Source organism: Heterodontus francisci, chromosome 26, assembly GCF_036365525.1.
Source record: "Heterodontus francisci isolate sHetFra1 chromosome 26, sHetFra1.hap1, whole genome shotgun sequence".
Taxonomy (NCBI): Eukaryota; Metazoa; Chordata; class Chondrichthyes; order Heterodontiformes; family Heterodontidae; genus Heterodontus; species Heterodontus francisci.
In genome coordinates this window covers 70,397,819-70,420,173 of record NC_090396.1, presented here as the reverse complement: position 1 = coordinate 70,420,173, position 22,355 = coordinate 70,397,819, and the positions used below count along the sequence as shown (strand labels likewise).

The 22,355-nt window shown below is 44.2% G+C and overlaps 1 pseudogene; it reads left to right on the top strand.

Annotated features, from left to right (window-relative positions):
• The window catches only part of LOC137384587 (sodium/iodide cotransporter-like), a 197,369-nt pseudogene extending 178,182 nt beyond the window's left edge, over window positions 1-19,187 (top strand).
• Window positions 19,188-22,355: the final 3,168 nt, after the last annotated feature.

The following is a 22,355-nucleotide window of genomic DNA, read 5'->3' as shown; positions in this document are numbered from 1 at the left end:
CTGCTGAGCACGCATCTCTCCCATGGCCAGGAGAATTCTATGCACCCTCAGAATTCCCCTCTCTTTTGCACCCTGGTGACTGCAGACCAGGAAGCATGCCACCTGGCTCTATCTTTGGACTCACCTTTCCAGGCCGAACAAGGCCACTGAAACTGGCACTGCACCCAGTTCCTCCTCACCACTTATCTGCCACTGACCTCATTAGCCATCTCCAGCTATGTCCTCTTGGTGAATCTTGCAGGCTTTCTGTTGCCACTGGCAGGGAACAGGGTGTTTCTTCTTTCTGTCACTGCCTCGGGCAGCATCTCTAGTGAGGCATTCGAGAAATGGCGGGATGGAGCTGCCCTGACATGGGAGGTGGGAGGCCTCCTTTCTCATTGCACCTTTTTCCATCCCTTGGGCGAACAATGTCAGCAAGGGCTGCCATCCACCCTTTAAATTGAGCCTGCCAGTGCCTATGTCCTGCCTCCTTACCTGAAACTAGCAGTCTGCCTCTGCTAATTGGGCAGTGAATGCAACTCTAGGCCAGTTAGCTCCTTTACATAACAAATTGCAATGCATTGCATTGCTGACGCACTGTGGGGTTGGGACCCAGAAGTCAGGGTCCCAAGCCCGGAATAGAAATCCTGCCCTGGACCACTACTCTGAAGCAGCATTTTGTCATGTATACCCTTGGTCTAAGTGCATGGTGTGTATTCTGTGGACCTTCTGTTCTGCTGACATACTTGGTTGAAGATTTCACATCATCCTCCAGACCAAGCTTTGGAAAAGAGTTCATTGGCAACCAAGTTTATTAGCCAAACTTTCCAAGAGGCCTGCTGTGCTGCTTGTAAAATGATGCAAAAGTTTTGTGGGGAACAGTTACAATAACTCTGACTGTGTTTGAGTATAGCACTCAACACAGGTGACTTAAAATATAGACCTACCTATGTTTGCTACACATGCAGTATACTTTAAATAATGATGTCAGGGGATCAGACAGGTGTTTCTGTGGCATTAAACATGACTCCAAGATGGTGTGTTGCCTCCCTGGTGCCAGGGTCAAGGATGTCACTGAGCTGCTGCGGGACATCCTTCTGGGAGAGAGTGAACAGCCAGAGGTCATGGTCTACAATGTCGAATATCCTTGAATATTCAGTTCCCTGTTTTGGTCAGCTGTAGCCACGTTTCCTTAATGACAATTAGATCATGCGCATTTACCTCTATTTGTGCCTTTAAATCATCTACCTTGTTGCGAATGCTGTGTCAGGGGAATTTGGACAGACTTAGTAAGCTGCATTTTAAATGTCTGCCACCAAGTGCAGCACAGTGGCGCAGTGGTTAGCACCGTAGCCTCACAGCTCCAGCGACCCGGGTTCAGTTCTGGGTACTGCCTGTGTGCAGTTTGCAAGTTCTCCCTGTGACTGTGTGGGTTTCCTTCGGGCACTCTGGTTTCCTCCCACAGCCAAAGACTTGCAGGTTGATAGGTAAATTGGCCATTGTAAATTTCCCCTAGTGTAGGTAGGTGGTAGAAGAATTGTGGGGATGTGGTAGGGAATATGGGATTAATTTGTAGGATTAGTATAAAATGGGTGGTTGATGGTCGGCACAGACTCGGTGGGCCGAAGGGCCTGTTTCAGTGCTGTATCTCTAAATAAATAAATAGTCAGCAGTGAACATAAACTATGGCAGTCCAAATGCACAGACCACATGTCGTGGATAAACGCAATGGCTCATTTAAATGACCGGGGCGTACTGCTTCCTTGCCCCCGATGACGTGGGGGGCAGGTGTTCCGTCCCTGACAATAGCATCAGCAGCCTTTACGCAGGGGCTGACGCCATTTTTAAAGGGCTTCGAGCCCTTCCATTTAATTTTAATATTTAAAGAAAAATAACTTTAAAAAATTAAATAAAGTGATCCCGACTATCTCCCAGCCCCATATGACCATAAACTATATTACTTGCGCTCTCCCCCCAAAACACTTACCTGTGCTCCCGACTTTCTCCGCCAAAAAACTCATAAACTTTAAACTTTACGCCTTCTCACCATCCCCAGACCAATTCAATTACTTTGACACCACTCCCCCCCCACACTGCACTGAAAAACATACCTGTTCCCCCCTCCACACCAGTGTTCCACCTCGGATCCCCAGATGGGGATCCGAAGGAGCAGGAGTGTTGGCTGTCTGCAGCAATATCGTACTGGAGCAGACGGCGGGAGTGGGTAAGTCATTTATTCATTAATTTAAATTAATTAGCATATTCAGATGTGGCTTCTGCCGCCGGCAATATGGGATCAGGTCTTTCCGGTGTCGAGGCCCGTGTCGGGCCTCTCCCGGAGGCATTTTCCAGTTCCTCCCCCATGCCACGACCCCCGACGGTGGTCTGTAAAATTCGCCCCAGTGAGTAGGCAAGAACGTGGCAAATGAAATATAATGTGGAAAAATGTGAGGTTATCCACTTTGCTAGGAGGAATAGATGTGCAGAGTATTTCTTAAATGGTAAGAGATTAGAAAGTGTAGATGTACAAAGGGACCTGGATGCCTTCGTTAATAAGTCACTGAAAGCTAACATGCAGGTGCAGCAAGCAATTAGGAAGGCTAATGGTATGTTAGTCTTTATCGCAAGAGGATTTGAGTGCAGGAGTAGTGAAGTCTTGCTTCAAGTGTATAGAACATTGGTTAGACAGCACCTGGAGTAATGTGTGCAGTTCTGGTCCCCTTACCTTAGGAAGAACATTATTACCATGGAGGGAGTGCAACGAAGGTTCACCAGACTTGTTCCCGGGATGGCGGGACTGTCCAATGAAGAGAGATTGGGGAAACTGGGCCTGTATTCTCTAAAGTTTCGAAGAACAAGAGGTGATCTCATTGAAACCTACAAAATACTTAAAGGTATAGACAGGGTAGATGCAAACAAGATGTTTCCCCTGGTTGGGGAGTCTAGAACCAGGGGACACAATTTCAAAATAAGGGAAAGCCACTTAGGACAGAGATGAGGAGAAATTTCTTTGCTCAGAGGGTTGTGAATCTTTGGAATTCTCTACCCCAGAGGGCTGTGGAAGCTCAGTCATTGAGTATGTTTAAAACAGAGTGACAGGTTTCCAAATACCAATGACATAAAGGGATATGGGGATAGTGTGGGAAAAAGGCATTGAAGTGGATGATCAGCCATGATCGTATTTAATGGTGGAGCAGACTCAATGGGCTGAATGGCCTACTTCTGCCCCTATGTTCCTATCTTTTCTCTATTTTATCTCTCCCAGGGTGCGTGTGTGGGCTGGTTTATTGGATTAACCTTTTCCATGTGGATAGGGATTGGTGGTCTGATCTTTCCACCTTCAAGTGAATTCACAGAGTTACTCAAAACATCAACAGTAGGCTGCCTGGAGGTTAATGCTACCATCTCTACCCCTGTGAATGTTTCATCTCTGCCAACCTCCATAACATCTAGCAAACAGGAAGAAAGGTAAGTCATTAAATCAGTCTGGAACTGAGTTGGAGCATTTATTTTAGTTTAATTTTTTCAGTTCCTCCACATATACAATAGTCTTCTAGTCTCAAGATAGCTCAACCTATAGACATCTACACAGATTCTGGGGGCTTCAAAACAGGAAATTTGCAATAAGGTATTTTAAAAATTGTTCTCTTTGGGGGTCCAGGCCCTTTGAAAAACCCAGATCTGACTGGTGATCCCCACATGTGCCCTTAGAAAAGTTGGTATGCCTCATCTCTCTCAGCATACCAGCTACCACTGATTTGCTAGGTTCCCATCCAGGGCTGTAAGTGGAAACTTCCAGCTTAGAGAGTTACTTTCCCGATCTATCATTTAACTTTTGAGGGATGGATGGATATTCCACTACTAACAAGGTAATTCAGAAATGGCAGAGATTGAAGTAACTAGGTGTCCCCCATTTCCTTAGAGGTTCGACTGATCTACTGCTGATGTTAAAGTGGTAGACCATTGAAACATCCATGGAATTTCAGGACTTCTGTATTTTTTTATATGGACAATCATTGGCACATGCTCAGGTAATAAGTAAATGAATCATTGGACACATGAAGAGAAAAGCCACACAGCTAATCCCTAGACATAAGAGTTCTGTGCTTTTGAGAAAGGAATGGAGAAACATGTGAGCTTTTCAGCTTTGAAGGAACAAACCTGAAAGTCGATTTGTAGTGGTGTAAGGTATGAAAAAGGTAAATCCACAAAATGTAAGTTAACCTGCACGAATAGGACATGGTGCCACAGGTTCAAACTAGTAAAAGATAAATTTAGGACTGATATTTGGAACTTTTTTTCTGCACAAAGACTGATCAACATGTAGAATAAACTCCACGATACAGTAGTGGAAGCAGGAATCCTGGAATCATTAAGAACCTATTGAATGCTGCAGTAGGGGGACTTTGTCAGTTTCAATAGGTCAAATGGTTTTCTTCATCTGTAATTATCTTGTGTTCTAGATAATTCAGGACAAATTGTATCACAAAGTGTTACAATTTTGGGTCTTTTCTGCTGTTCTGATCCTAAAAGTATTTCAACAACTTTTTTTTGTAGAATGGTGAAGAATGCATATGGAATGCTTTCCTTTATTGGCCAAGGTATAGAATACAAAAGCAGGGTTGTGATGCTGGAACTGTATAAAACAATGGTTAGGCCACAGCTGGAGTATTGTGTACAGTTCTGGTCACCACATTACAGAAAGTACATAATTGCTCTGGCGAGAGTACAGAGGAGATTTACAAGAATGTTGCCAGGGCTCGAAAGTTGCAGCTATGGGGAAAGATTGGATAGGCTAGGGTTGTTTTCCTTAGAAGAGAGGAGGCTGAGGAGTGACTTATTAGAGGTGCACAAAATTATGAGGGGCCTAGATAGAGTAGACAAGCAGGACCTGTTTCCCCTGGCGGAGCGGTCAATTACCAGGGGGCACAGATTTAAGGTGATTGGTAGAAGGATTAGAAGGGACATGAGGAAAAGCTTTTTCCCCCAGAGGGTGGTGGGTTTCTGGAATTCACTGCCATGAATGGTGGTGGAGGCAGAAACCCTCAATTCTTTTAAAAGTACCTGGACATGCACCTCTAAGTAGCATGTGCATGCACATGGCTGCCCAGCAACGTGGAAGTTACTGCACAGGCCACTCACAAGGTGTTCCCTTTAAAATACTGCACATGCACAGCTGTGTGAAATGATGTAAAGGTACAGAGCATTCTTATTGAACTGGCTGCGCACGATGAAAAAAAATTTAGAGGTGACATTAGTGTATAGTACGAATTTACTAGAATGATACCAGGGTTTAAAGGATTAAATTTTGAGGACAATTGCCTTGTATTCCCTTCAGTTTAGAAGGTTGAGGGATGATCGAATTGAAGAATTTAAAATGACTCAGGCATTCAATAGGCTGGATACAGAGCACGTTTTCCTCTGGAAGGGGAATCTGAAACAAGAGACATAATCTTATAATTTGAGCTAGGCTATTTAGGAGTGAAATCAGGAAGCCCTTTTTCACACACAGGCTAGTCAATTGAAATTTTCAAGACAGATCTATAGATATCAAGAGCTATGGATAAAAGATGTGAAAATGGTGTTAAGGTACAGATCAGTTACAATCAGCCATGAATGGCAGGTCAGAGTCAAAGGGCTGAATGGTCTACTCCTGTTCCTATATTCCTAAACTAGGGTTCTATAAGCTGTTATTTACTCGCTAGAACAGAATTAATGCTTTTGTTTTCCCTTTTATATTTCAGGCCCGGCATAGCAGAGAATTTGTACTCCATATCACTTTACTACTACAGCTCAATCGCTTGCCTGAGTACAGTTCTGGTGGGATTGTTAGTCAGTATGCTGACTGGTAGGTGAAATTAAAATGTAAATTATGGCAAGTCAGATACCAGTCAGCTACACCCATTGATTTAGTCAAGGTGGTAAAAAAATGTTTAATAACAAGTTGATTTCCCATAACATTGCACATACTAAGTCAGAAAATATGGTCTCTCTCTTACCTCTCTGTATGTTGTCTTCATGTTGCTGTTTCTGTATCGCTCCTCTTTTGCTATTTCTTTCTGCTTCTCTTTCTGTTAATGTCCTTGCTTTACTTTTGTCCTCTTTTCCTTCTATTTCTTCTCTTTTGAGTGTGAGGTGGTGGATGATTAGCTTGCAGGTACAGCAAGTAATTAGGAAGGCAAATGGAACGTTGGCCTTTATTGCAAGGGGGATGGAATGTATAAAAGTAGGGAAGCTACAACAGTAGATGGCATTGGTGAGACCATACCTAGAGTACTGCGTTCAGTTTTGGTCTAAAAACAGAAAGTGCTGGAAATACTCAGCAGATCAGGCATCATCTGTGGAGAGAGAAGGAGAGTTAACGTTTCAGGTCAGTGACCTTTCATCAGAACATCAGGGGTTTTCAGATTTCCAGCATCTGCAGTATTTTGCTTTTATTACACTTTAGGTCTCCTTACTTAAGGAGGGTTAAACTTGCATTGGGAGCAGTTTAGTGAAGGTTCACTAGGCTGATTCCTGGGATGAAGAGGTTGTCTTATGAGGAAAGGTTGAGCAGCTTGGGCCTATACTCTTTGAATGAGAAGTAATCTTATTGAAACATATAAGATTCTGAGGGGGCTTGACAGGGTAGATGCTGAGAGGATGTTTCCCCTCATGGGGGAATCTAGAACTAGGGGGCACAATTTCAGAATAAGGGATGTGGAGGAATTTCTTCTCTCAGAGGGTTGTTAGTGTTTGGAATTCTCTTCCCCAGAGAGCAGTGGAGGCTGGGTCATTGAATACATTCACGGCTGAGTTAGACAGATTTTTGATCTGCAAGGGAGTCAAGGGCTACTAGGAGCAGGCAGGAAAGTGGAGTTAAGGCCACAATCAGATCAGCCATGATTTTATTAAATGGCAGAGCAGGCTCAAGGGGCTGAATGGCCTCCTTGTGCTCCTATTTCTTATGTCCTTATGGCATGGCAGGGAGAGGAGCCGCCATCTGCTGCAGGCTGCATTTCCTGGTGGGGGAAGACTTGGCCTTTGAGGCACCCATCCCATTCCTTCCACCGAATCAATCATGGTTACCAGCCCTCTGGCTTTCCCATCATATCCCCTATTCTTTCATTTTCCTACAACCCCTTATCTTCCTGCAACTTCTTCATTCCCATCATTATTCCTACTTTTTCATATTACCTGCTTTTTTTAAATTCATTCGTGGGATGTGGGCATCGCTGGCAAAGCCAGCATTTATTGCACATCCCTAATTGCACTTGAGAAGGTGATGGCAAGCTGCCTTCTTGAGCTGCTGCAGTCCATTTCTATAGGTAAACTCACAGTGCTGTTAGGGAGGGAGTTCCAGGATTTTGACCCAACGATAGTGAAGGAAGGGAGATATATTTCCAAGTCAGAATGGTGTGTGGCTTGGAGGGAAACTTGCAGGTGGTGGTGTTCCCATATGCCTCTGGCCCTTGTTCTTCTAGGTGACAGAGGTCGCAGGTTTGGAAGGTGCTGTTGGAGGAGCCTTGGTGCGTTGCTGCAGTGCATCTTATAGATAGTATACACTGCAGCCAGGTACAATGGTGATGGGGGATGGATTGCCACTCAAGCAGGCCACTTTGTCCTGGATGGCGTCGAGCTTCTTGAGGGTGGTTGGAGCTGTACTCATCCAGGAAATTGGAGAGTACGCCATCACATTCCTGGTTTGTGCCTTGTAGAGAGTAGGCAGGCTTTGGGGAGTTAGGAAGTGAGTTACTCACCGCAGAATTGTCAATCTCTAACCTGCTGTTGTAGTCACAGTATTTATATGGCTGATCCAGTTAAGTTTCTGGTCAATGGTGATCCCCAGGATGTTGATGGTGAAGAATTTAGCAATGGTACTGCTGTTGAACATCAAGGGAGATGGTTAGATTCTCTGTTGTTTGAGATGGTCATTGTCTGGTACTTGTGTGGTGCAAATGTTACTTGCCTCTTCTCAGCCCAAGCCTGAATGTTGTCCAGGTGCTTGCTGCATGCAAGCACAGACTGCCTCATTATCTGAGAAGCTGCGAATGGAACTGAACAATGTGCAATCGTCTGCGAAGATCCCCAATTTTAACTCTATGATGGAGGGAAGGTCATTGATGAAGCAGCTAAAGATGGTTGGTCCTAGCACTTCTCTGAGGATCTCCTGTAGTGATATCCTGGAGTTATGATGATTGGCCTCCAATAAATATAACTGTCTCCTTTGTGCTAGGTATTACACTAACCAATGGGGAGTTTTCCTTTGATTCCCATTGACTTTCGTTTTACTTGGGCTCCTTAATGCCACATTTGGTCAAATGCTGCCTTGATGTCAAGGGCTGTCACTCTCATCTGACCTCTAGAATTCAGCTTTCTTTGGACCATGTTTGGACCAAGGCTGTAATGAAATCTGGAGCCGAATGGTCCTAGCAGAACACAAACTGAGCATCGGTGAGCAGGTTATTGCTGAGTAAGTGCCATCTTGATAGCACTGTCAATGACACCTTAAAGCACTTTGCTGATGATTGAGAGTAGACTAATGGGGTGGTAATTGGATTGGTTTTGCCCTACATTTTGTGGAGAGGACATACCTGAACAATTTTCCCCTTTGTCGGGTAGATGCTAGTATTGTAGCTGTACTGGAACAGGGGTGGGTGCTAGGGGTACAGCCAGTTCTGGAGCTCCAATCTTCAGCACTACAGTTGGGATGTTGTCAGGGCCCATAGCCTTTGCTGTATCCAGTGCCTTCAGCTGTTTCTGGATATCACATGGAGTTGAAAATGCTTCAGCCTTGTCTTTTGCATTGACACGCTGGGTTCCGTCATCATTGAGGGATGGGGATGTTTATGGAGTCTCCTCCTCCCATTAGCTGTTTGATTATCCACACTGTTCATGACTGGATGTGGCAGGACTGCAGAGCTTTAATCCAATCCATTGGTTGTAGGATTGCTTAGCTCTGTCTATAGCATGTTGCCTCTGCTGTTTAGCATTACGTGGTCCTGTTATAACGTCAGCAGGTTGACATCTCATTTTTAGGTATGCCTGGTGCTGTTCCTGGCAAGCTCTCCTACACTCCTCATTGGACTAATGTTGATCCTCTGGCTTGATGGTAATAGTAGAATGAGGCATATGCTGGGTCATGAGGTTACATATGTGGTTGAAGGCAATTCTGCTGATGGCCCACAGTGCCTAATGGATGCCCAATTTTCAGCTGCTCGATCTATTCTGATTCTATCCCATTTAGCATAGTGTTAGTGCCACACATCACGATGGATGGTGTCCCCAGTGTGAAGACAGACTTCATCTCAACAAGGGGACCTACAATACTGTTGGGTATAGAATCATCTGTGACATGTAGATTGGTGAGGATAAGGTCAAGCTTAACGCTTCTTCTCACACTTGCTTCACAATCACTCCTTTAAAAAAGGTGACCAGAGACCCCCACACTCCTGCAATCTTTTTCTCTCCTCCACTCCTATCCATTTCCCTTAAAGAGGCTCTTTATATTTTTTACATTTTTGTTATAAAATAAATCAACTTAGGATGACAGAAGATATTCTTTCTTTCTGTCTCTCTCCAGTGTCAGTAATTAGTTTGTTTACAAACATCAGTAAAACACAGGTGAAATAATTTGAGGCTTTCTGTTTACTGAAATTAGGAAACAAAATGGCACTTCTTTCTTTTTCTTTTGGGCCTCCTTATCTCGAGAGACAATGGATACGCGCCTGGAGGTGGTCAGTGGTTTGTGAAGCAGCGCCTGGAGTGGCTATAAAGGCCAATTCTGGAGTGACAGGCTCTTCCACAGGTGCTGCAGAGAAATTTGTTTGTCGGGGCTGTTGCACAGTTGGCTCTCCCCTTGCGCCTCTGTCTTTTTTCCTGCCAACTACTAAGTCTCTTCGACTCGCCACAATTTAGCCCTGTCTTTATGGCTGCCCGCCAGCTCTGGCGAATGCTGGCAACTGACTCCCACGACTTGTGATCAATGTCACACGATTTCATGTCGCGTTTGCAGACGTCTTTATAGCGGAGACATGGACGGCCGGTGGGTCTGATACCAGTGGCGAGCTCGCTGTACAATGTGTCTTTGGGGATCCTGCCATCTTCCATGAGGCTCACATGGCCAAGCCATCTCAAGCGCCGCTGACTCAGTAGTGTGTATAAGCTGGGGGTGTTGGCCGCTTCAAGGACTTCTGTGTTGGAGATATAGTCCTGCCACCTGATGCCAAGTATTCTCCGAAGGCAGCGAAGATGGAATGAATTGAGACGTCGCTCTTGGCTGGCATACGTTGTCCAGGCCTCGCTGCCATAGAGCAAGGTACTGAGGACACAGGCCTGATACACTCGGACTTTTGTGTTCCGTGTCAGTGCGCCATTTTCCCACACTCTCTTGGCCAGTCTGCACATAGCAGTGGAAGCCTTACCCATGCGCTTGTTGATTTCTGCATCTAGAGACAGGTTACTGGTGATAGTTGAGCCTAGGTAGGTGAACTCTTGAACCACTTCCAGAGCGTGGTCGCCAATATTGATGGATGGAGCATTTCTGACGTCCTGCCCCATGATGTTCGTTTTCTTGAGGCTGATGGTTAGGCCAAATTCATTGCAGGCAGCTGCAAACCTGTCGATGAGACTCTGCAGGCACTCTTCAGTGTGAGATGTTAAAGCAGCATCGTCAGCAAAGAGGAGTTCTCTGATGAGGACTTTCCGTACTTTGGACTTCGCTCTTAGACGGGCAAGGTTGAACAACCTGCCCCCTGATCTTGTGTGGAGGAAAATTCCTTCTTCAGAGGATTTAAACGCATGTGAAAGCAGCAGGGAGAAGAAAATCCCAAAAAGTGTGGGTGCGAGAACACAGCCCTGTTTCACACCACTCAGGATAGGAAACAAAATGGCACTAGAGAGTAGATTTTCCTCTGGGTCCCTCAATGTGTACCTAACAAAGCAGTGTACCTGAGATGCATTGTGTCTTTCACAGGGAAGTTGTCCTTGCATTTTCAGTCCCAGACCATTTGCATGACCTAGATGCACTTGAAGTGGCAGCTCAGTCTCTTGCCGAGACTAGTGCCAGAAGGCAGTGCAGTAAAAAGGAGTAAACATTGAAAACAGCAGGCAGAAAGAACCTTGAAATTGAAATGGTGATGCTGGGAGGGACAAATGACAAAGACGAATTGGAACTTTCCTGCAAATTCTTCAAGATATCCTCAATTCCCTCTCCATCCCTTCAGAATCCTGGCACAAGTCTTGTTGCCAGGTTTCTTCTGGCACTCCTGTTTCCACACTGACCACTTTCAATGATTGGCTGGAGGAAACTGAGACATTAGGCAGGGAATGTCACTCATGCCTGACTAGCATTGTAAACCAGCAGCAGCCAGAAGGCCGTAATGCAGTTGGAAAATTTCTTCCCTGGATTTTCTGGCACTAGGTGCAGTTAGATAATGGACCTCCACAGGGGCTGTGTCTGGACCACACAAAAGCCTTTGACAAGAAATTCATGGGATCCTGTCACTTCGCACTTGAGGTGCCCACCTGTTGGGTTAGCAAGTTGGTGCTCACAGTGAAAAATTTATCTTAAAACCTGTGCGTCCAGGTGGCTGTGAATTGTCAGGTAATACTATTCAAAGGAGAGCAGAGCTGAATTTTAAGGGAACGAAGTGGAACTTCTGACATCGCATCTTGATTTTGTCCATGACGGCAAACATGGAGGGCTGAGTTCCGATAGCGATGTGGCGGGCAGGTAATTAAGAAACTTTAGGGGCCAATTAAATGCGATTTTACAGTTACTCAGTTGCTGCTTGTCTTCTATCTGAGTAACAACTCCCAGTTTCTTCAGAGATGAACAGAGGGTCACATATTTCTCTCAATCCCCATTTTTTCTAAGGAGGCTTTCTGGAACTTTCTAATGAAATTCAAGGCTCTACATGCCCCAGGATGCCCATTCACACTTGGAGGGGTTGGCTCTTTCAAAGTCAATGTGTAAGGATGGCCTTGACTGTTGTGCTAATGAAGCCGTTTTAGGTAATTCAATCAGCTAGAGCAAGCCATTGTCTTGGCTGGGCTTCTTGTTAGAAATTTTGTCTCCAGTTCAATCTCCTGGTATTTCAGATGTAAATTGCAGTGGCCATCTTGGCTGCTAGTTTTTTAAAAGTTAACTTGTAGGATTTCTCCCATTAAAAGTCTAAGGTAAGTTTCCAATCGCTGAAATTAATATTTCTCATTTGGCACATAGGGTTTTCTTAACAAATGTTTGAAGAAGTTTTGTAGAATCGTAGAATGATACAGCATAGAAGGAGGCAATTCAGCCCACTAAGCTTATGCTGACTCTTTGGTAGAGCTGTCCAATTAGTTCCACTCCTGTACTCTTTCCCCATAGCTCTGTAATTATTTCCCTTCAAATATTTATGTAATTTCCTTTTTGAAAGTTACTATTGAATCATTCCACCACTCTTATAGGCAGTGCATTCCAGATCATAGCAACTCGCTGTATAAAAAAAAGTTTCCTTCTGTTCCCACATGTTCTTTTGTCAATTGCCTTGGGCTGAATTTTATGGAACCCCAAGGGATAGACCTTCCTGCGCCAGGCCATTGAAGCCCTGAAGTGGCCAATGGCCACTTAAGGATCTCTTTCCACAGCCACCTCAATTTTGTAGAAGATGGAGGGGCCCATTGCGGTGGCAAGACACTGCCAGGTAAAGCCTGATGGCCCACTAGTGAAACCAGGGGAGGGGCCCCTCCTTTGGGAGCAATCCAGGGCCCCAGAGGGGCCCTCCGATGGCGATCACCGCCTCTGCCCTGATTAACACACCCCCACCCCGTCGCCAGGGCCTACCTGAATGGCCCTGGTGACCCCGGCGCCACTCACTTTATCTCTCCCAGGTCTCCGGACTCTTTGGTACAGCAGGACCTCCTGCAATACCGGCAGCGGCCACTACTCCCAGTAGCGCTACCAGTACAGCAGAGCTGCTGGGCTGCCAGCCTTCTGATTGGCTGGCAGCTCTTAGAGGTGGGAGCTTATCACTTAAAAGGACGGTGTCCCTGACGACAGGCAGTTAATTGCCTGCCCACCATGGAATTGCAATGGAGGTCCGACAGAGGGTCGAGGTGGGGTCTTACCCCACCTTCTGGCCCACCGTCAGGCCCCCTGTGGCCAGAACAAAATACAGCCCCCTAAATCTGTGTCCTTTAGTTACCAACCCTTCTACCACTGAAAACATTTTCTCCTTATTTACTATATCAAAACCGTTCATGATTTTGAACACCATTAAATCTCCTCTTAACATTGTCTGCTGCAAGGAGGACAACTCCAGCTTCTTCAGTCTCTCCACACAAATGAGTTCCCTCAGTCCTCGTACCATTCTAGTAAATCTCTTCTGCCCTCTGTTATGGCTAAGTGGTGCGATGTGGGTGGTTCCCACTGTTCAACTCCCTACCTGACTGCAGCAAGTGTTTTGTTAATAGGGTTTAACCCCTTGGTGTTTGGTTTTTCAAATGAACAGACAGTGATATGTTTTCTTGCAGGTGTACAAAACAGAAAATCAATTGTTTATTGATCAATACGCCTTATCCCAAAATTTTTACAACCGCTCCACTCACACATTCACTCACACGCACAAGAAGAGACCGATAGAGAAGGAAAAGAGGGAAAATGATTTTTAGTGAGGTGGGGGGAGGTGACGATAAACCCGTTGAATTCTCTTGGAAATTAAGTACTCGATGGGTGCAGGCCTGAGATGATTGTAGATTTCTCTCTTGATTGATAGTTCATAGAAACATAGAAACATAGAAAATAGGAGCAGGAGTAGGCCATTCGGCACTTCAAGCCTGCTCCGCTATTCATTATGATCACGGCTGATCATCCAATTCAGTAACCTGTTCCCGCTTTCTCCCCATATCCTTTGATCCCTTTCGCCCCAAGAGCTATATCTAACTCCTTCTTGAAAACATACAATGTTTTGGCCTCAACTGTTTTCTGTGGTAGTGAATTCCACAGGCTCACCACTCTCTGGGTGAAAAAATTTCTCCTCATCTCAGGCCTGAAAGGTTTACCTCGTATCCTTAGACTATGACCCCTGGTTCTGGACACCCCCACCATCGGGAACATCCTTCCTGCATCTACCCTGTCAAGTCCTGTTAGAATTTTATAGGTTTCTATGAGATCCCCCCTCACTCTTCTGAACTACAGCGAATATAATCCTAACCGACTCAATCTCTCCTCATACGTCAGTCCCGCTATCCCAGGAATCAGTCTGGTAAACCTTTGCTGCACTCCCTCTATGGCAAGAACATCCTTCCTCAGATAAGGAGACCAAAACTGCACACAATATTCCAGGTGTGGCCTCACCAAGGCCCTGTATAATTGTAGCAAGACATCTCTGCTCCTATAATCAAATCCTCTCGCTATGAAGGCCAACATACCATTTGCCTTTTTTACCACCTGTTGCACCTGCATGCTTACCTTCAGCGACTGGTGTACGAGAACACCCAGGTCTCGTTGCATATTCCCCTCTCTCAGTTCATAGAGATTCAGATAATAATCTGCCTTCATGTTTTTGCTACCAAAGTGGATAACCTCACATTTATCCACATTATACTGCATCTGCCATGCTTTTGCCCACTCACTCAACTTGCCCAAATCACCTTGAAGCCTCTCTGCACCCTCCTCACAACTCACCCTCCCACCCAGTTTTGTGTCATCTACAAATTTGGAGATATTACATTTCGTTCCCTCTCCTAAATCATTAATATATATTGTGAATAGCTGGGGTCCTAGCACCGATCCCAGTGGTACCCCACTAGTCACTGCCTGCCATTCAGAAAAAGACCCGTTTATTCCTACTCTTTGCTTCCTGTCTGGCAACAAATTTTCTATCCATCGCAATACACTATCCCCAATCCCATGCGCTTTAATTTTACATGCTAACCTCTTATGTGGGACTTTGTCGAAAGCCTTCTGAAAGTCCTAATAAACCACATCCACTGGCTCCCCATTATCAACTCTACTAGTTACATCCTCGAAGAATTCCAGTAGATTTGTCAAGCATGATTTCCCTTTCGTAAATCCATGCTGACTCTGTCCGATTCTACCACTGTTCTGCAAGTGCTCTGCTATAAAATCTTTGATAATGGACTCTAGAATTGTCCCCACTACCTACGTCAGGCTGACTAGTCTATAATTCCCTGTTTTCTCTCTACCTCCCTTTTTAAATAGTGGGGTTACATTAGCTATTCTCCAATCTGTAGGAACTGTTCCAGAGTCGAGAGAATCTTGAAAGATGACCATCAATGCATCCACTATTCTTAGGGCCACTTCTTTAAGTACTCTGGGATGTAGATTATCAGGCCCTGGGGATTTATTGGCCTTCAATCCCATCAATTTCCCCAACACCATTTCTCGACTAATACTGATTTCCTTCAGTTCCTCCCTCTGACTAAACCCTGTGTTCCCTAACATTTCTGGTATGTTATTTGTGTCCTCCTTTGTGAAGACAGAACAAAAGTATGCATTTAGCTGGTCAGCCATTTCTTTGTTCCCCATAATGAATTCCCCTGTTTCTGACTGTAAGGGACCTACATTTATCTTCACCAATCTTTTTCTCTTCACATACCTATCGAACCTTTTACAGTCAGTTTTTATGTTCCCCGCAAGCTCTACTCTAAGTAACGTTTCCCAATCGGTCATGGCCAACACGCGCCTCATACCTTTGTAGTTTCCTTTATTAAGATTCAGGACCCTAGTCTCAGAATCAACTACGTCACTCTCCATCTTGATGAAGAATTCTATCATATTATGTTCGCTTATCCCCAAGGGGTCTAGCACAACTAGATTGTCAATTATTCCTCTCTCATTACACAATACCCAATCTAGGATGGCCGGTTTTCTAGTTGGTTCCTCAATGTACTGGTCTAGAAAACCATCCCGTATACACTCCATGAATTCCTCCTCTCCGGTATTGTGACTAATTTGATTTACCCAATCTATATGCAGGTTAAATTCACCCATAATTACAGATATTCCTTTATCACATGCCTCTCTAATTTCCTGTTTATTGCCATTCCCAACATCACCACTACAGTTTGGGGGTCTATATACAACCCCCACTAACGTTTTTGTCCCTTAGTGTTTCTCAGCTCTACCCATACAGATTCTACATCGTCAGAGCTAATATCCTTCCTCACTATTGTGTTAATTTCCTCTTTAACCAGCAATGCAACTCCACCGCCTTTTACTTTTTGTCTGTCCTTCCTAAATACTGAATACCCCTGGATGTTCATTTCCCATCCCTGATCACCCTGCAGCCATGTCTCCGTAATCCCGACTATATCATACCCATTTACATCTATTTGCACGATTAATTCATCCACTTTATTGCGAATGCTCTGTGCGTTAAGGCACAAAGCCTTAAGGCTTGTCTTTTTAACATTACCTGTCCCCTTCCCACTAGTTTTCACTGTGGCCCTGTTTGATTCTGGCCTTTGATTTCTCTGCCTATCATTTTTCTTATTCCCCTTACTGTCTTTTGTTCTTGTCCTTGATCCCCCCTCCTCTGACTCATTGCAAAGGTTCCCATCCCCCTGCCATTTTAGTTTAAACCCTCCCCAACCACTCTAGCAAATACTCCTCCTAGGACATCTTTCCTGGTCCTGCCCAGGTATAACCCATCCAGTTTGTACTGGTCCCATCTTCCCCAGAACCGGTCCCAATGTCCCAGGAATCTAAAACCCTCCCCCTCACACCATCTCTTCAGCCACATATTCATCCGATATATCCTGCTATTTCTACCCTGTCTTGCACGTGGCACTGGTAGTAATCCTGAGATCACTACCTTTGAGGTCCTACTTTTCAGTTGAAGATGGGTGGGTCACTTCTAGTTCACTGCTGTCTAACGTAGATGAAGGATTCTACAGCAGGCCACGTGCCTTCTGGCTTGCTGGAAAATAATCTGCTAGATGTTGCTTCTTTCTCTTTGTCTCTGGTTCTCTCTCTTTAGGCTGTTTTTTTAAAGCAAAGCTGTGTTACTTCTCACCTCCTGGTAGGAAACATTCTGATCTCTTCCCCATGGTGATCGCACAATGGCCCAGGATGTGGCTACTTTACACCTTCTTTGTTTCAGAAGAATACATTCAATTTTAGGATAGGGTGCAACTGACACCTCTTAGCTTTGAAGATTTGTCCTTTGTCTTTGTCAGACAGATTGAATACACAAAGGTGGCCATTTTGGACCATTGTTCAATTTTTAAGAAATGGTTCATTTTTTAAAAGACAAAGTCAGTTTTTCATAACTCTTCAGAGTTAGTCCATAATTTGTATGACTGCACTTCTGGTGTGTTTGACAACTCTCTTTAAGGTCTTCACATTCTTCCTAAAGTGTGATGTCCAGAATTGAACTACTCCAACTAGGGCCTAACAAAAGTTTTATAAAGGAGCTATAGATCTCAATCTTGTGTTTCCTAGAAATATTATAATGAACCCAGATAATTTTACAGAATTGTTACAGCACAGAAGGAGACCATTTGGCCCATCATGTCTGCACCAACTCTCCGAATGAGCAATTCGCCTAATGCCATTCCCTGCCTTCTTCCTGTAACCCTGCACATTCTTCCTTTTCAGATACCTTTTGAAGGTTTTGAGTGAACCTGCTTCCACCACACTCTCAGGCAGTGCACTCCAGATCCCAACCACTCGCTGCATGAAAAAGTTTTTCTTCATGTCGCTTTTACTTCTTTTGCCAATCAATTTAAATCTGTGCCCTCTCGTTCTTGATCCTTTCATGAGTGGGAACAGTTTTCCCCCTTACTCTGTCCAGACCCCTCATGATTTTGAATACCTCTATCAAATCACCCCTCAGCCTTCTCTTCTCCAAGGAAAACAGTCCTAACTTCTCCAATCTATCTTCATAACTGAAGTTCCTCATCCCTGGAAACATTCTCATGATTTTTTTCTGTTCTCTCTCCAATGATTTCACATCTTTCCTAAAGTGCAATGCCCAGAACTGGACACAATACTCCAGCTGAGGCTGAACTAATGTCTTATACAAGTTCAACATAACTTCCTTGCTCTTGGACTCTATGTCCCTATTAATAAAGCATAGGATACTGTATGCTTTATTAACCACACTCTCAACCTGTCCTACCACCTTCAATGACTTATACACGTATACCCCAAGGTCCCTCTGCTCCTGCACCCACTTTGGAGTTGTACCCTTTATTATATATTGTCTCTTCATGTTCTTCCTACCAAAATGAATCACTTCACATTTCTCTGCATTGAAGCTCATTGCCACTTGCCTCCCCATTCCACCGACTTGTCTATGTCCTTTTGAAGTTCTACACTAGCCTCCTCACAGTTCACAATAGTTCCAAGTTTCGTATCATCGGCAAATTTTGAAATTGTGCCCTGTACACCAGGGTCTAGATCATTAATATATAGGAAAGAGCAAAGATCCCAACACTGACCCCTGGGGAACTCCACTGCAAACCTTCCTCCAGCCCGAAAAACATCCATTAACCACTACTCTCTGTTTCCTGTGACTCAGCTGATTTCGTATCCATGTTGCTAGTGTCCTTTTTATTCCATGAGCTATAATTTTGCTCACAAGTCTGTTGTGTGGCATTGTATCAAAAGCATTTTGGAAGTCCATGTACACCACATCAACTGCATTGCCCTCATCAATCCTCTCTGTTACCTCTTCAAGAAACTTCAACAAGTTAATTAAACATGATTTTCCCTTAACAACTCCGTGCTGGCTTTCCTTAACCCATATTTGTCCATGTGACTATAAATTTGGTCCTAAATTATTGTTTCTAGAGGATTTCCCCCCCACCATCCCCCCCCCCCCTCCCCACCAAAGTTAAACAGACGGGCCTGTATTTGCTAGGCGTATCATTATATCCTTTTTGAACAGGATGGTATTGTTTTATTAACTCTTACGTCTGATACAGGAGGAACTGAGAATCTGGATCCTTGCCTGACTGCTCCCATAGTACACACTATTTACAAATTCATCTTCAAGAACAAACCAACCCCATCAACCCTAGAAACAGTAAGATAATTATATGTCACTTAATTATATTTGCTGTTGGACCACTTTAGAATTAGTTAATATTAATACTTCTCCTTTATTTCTTTTACATAGAATGACAACTTGATAGTCCTACATCCAATGCTCAAAGAAAGTACCAAAAGCTGTGAGAATACACCAATTTTAAATCCTATATAAGCAACCGGAATATAACATAGTTTATGGAAGATTGACTGCGATAAAGTATCACTAAATTTCTATGCAATCAGTTTTTAAAAAATATTTCAGTCAGATTCTAAAACGTCAATGATAATTATCTCTATATTCATAATTATGTAAAACTTGAGTTCTGTTTAGCCTGTCCTATTACCAATTACCTGTGTACTTGGAAATGTACTTCATGTGTTGTATTGGAGGGTAGCATTGAGTGATGTTATTTTGGGAAGATGATGGTAATGTGGGTGCAGGACTGCGAATTATTTTGTATCTTTGAATCACCTCCCCCCCCACCCCCCCCCAACTTGTTAAAGCTAGCCTCTTTACAACCACTGTCAAACTGTACCGCTAAAACCCTCTTGCAGGCAGTGAAGAAATTTCACCATTGATCTGTATGGATCTTCCACAGCTACTGGCGAAGTTACCAGAGCAAAACAAAAATATAACTATTGCTTTGGACAACCTCTTTAGTGGCTTTTGCTCTTATACCTCAGTACCTGAAGAAGCTCCATATAGGTAATGAAATTGCTTCATCGGTGCTCAGCCTTCACCATTCAGCCTGCCGATAGCTCTGTCTTTTTTTTTATTGTCGCCACCTTTGATGTCAACTGCTTTGGGGTTTATAGTTTTATTGCACTCAAGACAGGATCCTTCAGCTTGGGTCTTCCAAAAGGGTAAAATGGAATTCAACAATATAAGGTTGTCCTCTTAATATTAATCCAAATATCTAGGGAACAATTTAGACCTTTGCCTAAACAAGAATGTTCATCCAGGACCATTCGTGACTCCTCAGATACTGAAGCAGTCTGTGTAGAAATGCAGCAAGACCTGGACAATATCCAAGCTTCGGCTGATAAGTGGCAAGTAACATTCGCACCACACAAGTGCCAGGCAATGACCATCTCCAACAAGAGAGAATCTAACCATCTCCCCTTGACATTCAACAGCATTACCATCGCTGAATCCCCCACTATCAACATCCTAGGGGTTACCATAGACCAGAAACTGAACTGGAGTAGCCATATAAATACTGTGGCTACAAGAGCAGGTCAGAGGCTAGGAATCCTGAGGCGAGTAACTCACCTCCTGACTCCCCAAAGCCTGTCCACCATCTACAAGGCACAAGTCAGGAGTGTGATGGAATACCCTCCACTTGCCTGGATAGGTGCAGCTCCAACAACACTCAAGAAGCTCGACACCATCCAGGACAAAGCAGCCTGCTTGATTGGCACCCCATCTACAAACATCACTCCCTCGACCACCGACGCACGGTGTCAGCAGTGTGTACCATCTACAAGATGCACTGCAGCAATGCACCAAGGCTCCTTAGACAGCACCTTCCAAACCCGCGACCTCTACCAACTAGAAGGACAAGGGCAGCAAATACATGGGAACACCACCACCTGCAAGTTCCCCCTCCAAGTCAGACACCATCCTGACTTGGAACTATATCACCGTTCCTTCAATGTCACTGGGTCAAAATCCTGGAACTCCCTTCCTAACAGCACTGTGGGTATACTTACCCCAAATGGACTGCAGCGGTTCAAGAAGGCAGCTCACCACCACCTTCTCAAGGGCAATTAGGGATGGGCAATAAATGCTGGCCTGGCCAGTGCCGCCCACATCCCATGAATGAATTTAAAAAAAAATTTTTTTAAGAGAAAATGCCATTAAGGCCTAATTACAACAAGCTGTGAGTAGTTATGCACCAGAATTTGAGACACAAAAGTAGCATAGATGTAATGTGAAAATTTTAATTGACATATATTTTAACATACACTTCATTATAAAAATCTATTATATCAGTTAATACAAAGAAAAAATTCTATACTTAATAACCTTTCCTCCCAATACTCCAAAATTATTACAAGGACATGATGATTGAGCTCAGAAAGCCAACTTGGGGCTTGACTTAGTGATTTGGTCAACTTGGCAGGAAGGGGAACAAGCTTGGAACTGGGGAATGCTGACATACCTAGTCCAAATGCCGAACCAGGAATTGCATAGACTTGGACCCCAAATGTGGAGGCCAAAAATAGTTAAAAGATTCCTGGAAGCGAAATGGAAGTGGCCTTCTAAAGTCATGTTGGCCAACATGATTGCGGAGAGGGTGGGGGTATTATGACCCACCCACCCACCCAATACCCCAATAGCTCCACCACTGTCTGTACAGGATCTTAGCATTTGGAATATATTGAATAGTTTTGTTTGTCCTCCTGCACCAAACCCTTTAATTTTACCACTACCTCTAAGGCCCCAAAAGTGTCTGGGCTTTGCTGCATTGGGCAACACCCAGTTTCTGCCTGTGTTATTCAAATTAGCTCCAGCAGGAATTTTGGTCACTGAAATTATTGTCCCAACTGGGCACATTTTTAATGTGGTCAGTCCAAATGATCCTAACCAGTGCTAGAGTAGAAAAATCTCCCCTTCTGTTGAAAAAATCAAATATCTTCAGCAGGCATTCATGCCTTTTTAGACACCCAATAGAGGAACTGGACAGGAAATGTGGTACTGAATGACCACTTGGAAGGATTACTGAGTAGCCCACCAAATACATGAGGGATTCTAGAACTCTAGCCTGGGGAGCCCAGTGGGCCTTCTCATGCAGTGACATGCATTCCTGATTGATCCTGGCATCCAGAACACTGGATGAAAAGAAAGTGGGAGCTGAGCAAATTTCCTGTGTAAGGAAGCCCTTCCCTCAGCATCACCTCCACTGTCATTAGGCCACATCTGGAGAAAGTGAAAGTCCCTCCTACCCCAGGCCCCTGCACAAATTGCCTGCCGATAGTCTGCTGGATAGTGAATCAAATTCGCCTCTCTACCAGGCCTCTTAACACCTGATGTGTTGCCATTAAGTCTGAGTATTTTCTGGCCCAACCTGTTGCTGTTTACACACTGAATTCAGAATAATACCAGATTTATTCAAGAAAATCCTGGACCCATGTGGCAATATTGCCAAGGTCAAATACTTTAGCAGGTAAAAGAGAACGATGTTATTCTTACCAGATAGTACAGAGATTGATTACCACACAGTGCTGTGGCAGTGACATAGGAAAGAGATGCCAATCAGTAATTTGGTGAAAATGACAGGCAAAAACACACGCTGGCTGATAATCTTGTTGCAGAATAGCATTCTGCTCCTGCCAAAAGTGAGTTAAGCCA